This window comes from Rhinolophus sinicus, linkage group LG01, assembly GCF_036562045.2.
Source record: "Rhinolophus sinicus isolate RSC01 linkage group LG01, ASM3656204v1, whole genome shotgun sequence".
Taxonomy (NCBI): domain Eukaryota; kingdom Metazoa; phylum Chordata; class Mammalia; order Chiroptera; family Rhinolophidae; genus Rhinolophus; species Rhinolophus sinicus.
In genome coordinates, this window is record NC_133751.1 from 16,185,498 (window position 1) to 16,190,553 (window position 5,056).

The window sequence follows — 5,056 nt, forward strand, 5'->3', positions numbered from 1 at the left end:
TACTGAACCCTATATATACTATTTTTTCTATACATTCACACATATAATAAAGTTTATAAATTAAGCACAATAAGATATTAACAACAATATTACTAATAACACAATAGAACACATAACAATATACAGTAATAAAAGTTGTTTGGATGTCTCTGTCTCTGTCTCTCTCTCTCAAAATATCTGATAACTGATCTGATAGCCTAGTTGGCTAAGTGACAAGTGAGCCGGGAATGTATACAGCATGGATATGCTGGACAAAGGGATGATGCATGTCCCAGGTGGGATGAAGCAGGATGGCTCGAGATTTCATCATGCTACTCAGAACAGTGTGAAATTTAAACTTATACATTATTTATTTCTGGAATTTTACATTTACTATTTTCATAAAGCAGCTGACTGCAGGTAACTGAAACCAACGAAATTAAAACTGCGGATCAAGGCAGACTACTGTACAGTAAACCCTCATTTAATGTCTTCAATAGGTTCTGTATTTCTAAGCGAAATGATGTAAAATGAAACTAATTTTACCATAACCTGATTGCTATAAACAATAATTAGTTTCCTATGGCATCTCATCTACTTCATAACAAAACAATGTTGAACTAAACAACCTTATCTGAAGACTTGCTATAGTTTAAAAGTAACACTTATGCAACCTGCTACCAACTCTTTGATGAAATCTAAGAGAATGGGGTATTTACATTAGGTTGAAATGGTTCTCAAAACTTTATTAAATTTAATCAAACTTAATCAAAGAAATCAAAGAGTCTTCTCTCAAAGGAGATAGAGGCTAAATAAAAGTTTCCACATTGATCAAATTTTTGTGTTTTAAAAGTAATTTACACCTTATATTTTAATTTCCCCCCCTTCTCTACTTTGTTGAATACTATTCTCAAGCTTTCAGTCACTTTTAATTTCATACACATCAAATATTGTACTAAAATTCATTCTTGGATCATCATTATGACTTAAAAAGTCATTTTTTCTTTGGTTTAGTTCATTGTTATGAAACCAATGAAAAGCAACAGAAATTGTACTGGGTTATTGATTGTTTTAGTCTGCTTTGGTTGCCATAACAAAACACAATAGATTGGTGGCTTAAATAGCACATATTTATTTTTTCACAGCTTGGAGATTGGAAGTTCAAGATCAAGGTGCCAACCAATTCCATTCCTGCTGAGAGGGCTCTTTTCCTGGCTTGCAGATGGCCACTTCTCAATGTGTGCTCATGTAGCTTTTTTTTCTTTTCTTTTTTTTTTAAATTTTCATTGGGGGAATATTGGGGAACAGCGTGTTTTTCCAGGACCCTTCAGTTCCAAGTCAAGTTGTTCTTTTCAGTCTAGTAGTGGAGGGTGCAGCTCACTGGCCTATTTGGGAATGGAACCGGCAACCTGGGTGTTATGAGCACTGTGCTCTAACCAACTGAGCCAACCAGTCCGCCCTCATATAGCCTTCTTTGGTGGTCCCTGTAGAGAGAGATTTCTCTCTCTTCCTCTTCTTATAAGGTCATCAATCCTATTGAATCAAGACTCCACTCTTATGACACCATTTAACCTTAATTACCTCTGAAGAGCCACATCTCCAAATAAAATCACAGTGGGGGTTAATGCTTCAACATATGAATTTTGGGTGGGAACATAACTCGGTCCATAGCCCTGATGTATCAACAGATACAACTACATCAATATTTCCAGTGGTTTAGCATCCTGCACAATTTTTCCATTTCTACAGTCAATATTCACGGAGCATGTTCTCTGCACCTGACACTGTGCTAGATTTTGGGCATTATAAAAATGAATAAAAGAGTCTCCTGCCTGTAAGCTTATATAGTCCAACAGGTGAGATTGATGTGTATATCCCCAAACATTATAATACCATGTGAGCAGCAAATAGAAATATGCACATGCTATTCTATCAAGAATGTCTCTCTACACAGTATTTTCCATCAATATCTATTCATTAGTGATTTTTTTTCCTTTTTTACAGAGTAGTCCACTATTTCTACTCTGATCTCTGACAATAGGTTCTATCCAGTGAGCCACCAAAAACTATGTTATGTTTTAGATAGAACACTTTATTCCTCAGCTGCCTTAAGATCTTCTGTCAGAATTTCTGCTTCTTTCAGTGACTGTGGAAAAGGCTGTCCCTGTGCCCTTATTTCTCTTCAGTCTTTTCTCTTCCTCAATATGTGTTAGAAATGATTTGGAATGTTTAAACGTCTTTCACATCCTCTAAAAGTCAATATATTGCCCCTATCAACCACTAGGACTGTTTTTAACTGGAGTTGAATCACTTGCCACTTATGAAGAATATTTTCTCACAGACTTTGACTTAAAATTAAGCAGCATTAAAATTTTACAATTGCATCAATTTCTATTTCGATGCACAATGAAGTTAGGTGTGTCCATACGTTAGTGTGTTTTTAAATTTATGCTTGGTCACCCTTCATTCGTCATGAAGAGTTCTGAAATTATTGGTATCAAGTGGGTCAAAAAGTAGGACCACAGTTCATACACTTTTGAAACCCTCTTTAATATCATTGTCACTATCAGATCTCTTCAAGGCTGTTCTATGGTTAATTTCCAAAATTAGGCTGTAAAAGTTCACGAGACACCCTGAGTTTATAAGCACTGAGCTGGGCTTTGTCCGATCAGCTTCCTCGGTACTATTGTAACCGTTAGGTTTTAAAACTGTTTCTGTGAGTTTTGCCCTTTTATTTATTTTAGCCAGTAGACACACCTTTTCCTTTTTAAACTGGTGAGTTGATGGCCTTTCCTTGTAATAACAGTTGACATAATTCTGTTGAGCTGAAAGGAAACACCATTAAGGAAACACTGGTTGTTTCCAACTTTCTCAGAGCTCTGTAAGGAGGAATGTAGATCTGAAACCAGGGTCAGGTGGAGAAAGACATACCAGGTCATGCAACTAAGAATTTCAGATTCTCAGGCATTCTTCTCTTTGCTTGGAATGTACGTCTTTGCCGTTGCCCTAGGACGCTGAATTGGAAAAATAATGAAATGCCATTTTTTTTACCTGTTCAATTGGCAAATGTTTTAAATAAGTGATACCAACCATTGCTGGCAAATTCTCAGGGATCTAAACACTCCCTCACTTTGGTGGGAGGGATGTGAATTCCTCAACTTTTTAGCCAATAATTGTGGCAGCAATTATTTGAATTAAAACTACTATATATCATGCAGCCCTTTTGGTTCTAGAATTCTAACTTACATTTTAAAATATCACATTTGATAAAGAACATATATATACAGAACAATGCTATTTGTAGCATTGTTTTTCAAGTCAAAAAATCATAAGCAATCTCACTGCCCATGAGTAGGAAGTTGATTAAATTGTGGCATGTGTGTATGCGCACACACACACACAAACATAAACAATGGAAAATGACATATTAGGATATTTAAATATTCCAAATGGGAGAGGTGTTCACAATATACAGTGAGATGTATAAAAGCAAATTCAGAGGAAAGTGAATAATATCCACCTGTTAAAAAAAGTCAAAACCGAAAAACAGGTTATATGCTCTTTTCCTGCTGGAACTATGGAGGGTATAAAAAAGAAGAAAAAGACAGTTCTTGCTGTGCCTGAAACCCTTAAGAAAAAGTGAAGGAATTTTGCAGAGATGAAGATAGGTTCCCGAGAAAGAAGTTTGCTCAGAGGATGTTTCAGAAGGCAAGAAAGAAGCTGATCTATGAAGAAGGTAGATACTATCACAAGAATACAGGCAGATGTACAGAACTGAGACAAGAATGGTTAGCATGGCAAGAAGAGCTGGCAGCTTCTGTGTCTTTGCAGAACCCAAACTAGGATATGTCATCAAGATCAGTAGTAAAGGTACGACCCCAAAAGTCAGACAGGTGGTGCAGCTTCTTCACCTCTGCCAGACCTTCAGTTGTACTTTTGTTAAGCTCAACAAGGCTTTAATTAACATGTTAAGGATTGTGGAGCCATATGAGTATATTGCATTGAGGTACCTGGACCTGATATCAGAAAATGAATTGATCTACAAGCACGTTTATGACAAAATCAATAAGAAGCTAATTGCGTTAGCAGATAACACTATGATTGCTGGATCTTTTGGTAAATATGGCACTATCTGCACAGAAGATCTCAAGAATGAGATCTATACTGTTGGAAAGCGCTTCAAAGAAGCAAACTACTTCAGTTGGCCCTTCAAGGTGGAATGAAGTAAAAGACCATGAATTTTGTAGAAGGTAGAGATGTTGGCGATAGGAAATACCAAATCAATTGGCTTATTAGAAAGATGAACTAAGGTGTCTACCATAATTATTTTGGGAATCTGGTCAGTTAATGAACAGTGACTGCTTTCACATTGAAATGTAAAGCAAAAAACCAAAAACAACCCGTCCCAAAAGAAAACAGTTTATGTGATTAACCAAAGAGAAAATGGAACAAGTACACATCCAATTCTTCATATTTGTTACTTGAGGGAGGTATGGGGGGACTATTTACTTTTCATTCATTTATTTATTCATTTGTTATACAAGGGAAGACACAGAGATTGATGCAGTGAGAGGAGAGCAGAACACCAATATGGCAGCCAGCCTCATTATCTCCTCCTTAAATGGCAGGAGCAGGGGGCTGCCTCTGACTTTTTGAGCACAGAGATTTGGAGCAGGATATTGACTGATGAGGAAGAGAATGGCTGGACCACCCAAGTTGCCTGCAGTTACTGACAGCCACTCTCCCCTATTCAGTGGACGTTAGGTTGCCTGGGGCAACTCTCCTCCCAGTTCTGTGCAACTGTGCAATAATATCCTGCTTCAGAAGAAGTTCTGCTCTTACCTATGCCAAGCTCAACTTCCTAGGGTGGGAAGAATGAGAGCAGCGGAAGGTTATTGGTGGATGAAGGTGCATCTACTACAGCTATTAGCAGAAACTTCCAGATGACTCAAGAAATTCAGCAGATATTCATGCTTCTCTCCTCACCTCTCCCACAGAGCTAGGCACCAGTCTGCATGTGGGTGTCACTGTCCAAAGATTTGCTAGGAGAAGAATGTGGTCGGGTATTATTTGAAGT

The 5,056-nt window shown here is 37.4% G+C and overlaps 1 pseudogene; it reads left to right on the forward strand.

The window, feature by feature from the left end:
- Positions 1 to 3,553: 3,553 nt before the first annotated feature.
- LOC109446501 (large ribosomal subunit protein uL30) lies at positions 3,554 to 4,288 on the forward strand (annotated as a pseudogene).
- Positions 4,289 to 5,056: the final 768 nt, after the last annotated feature.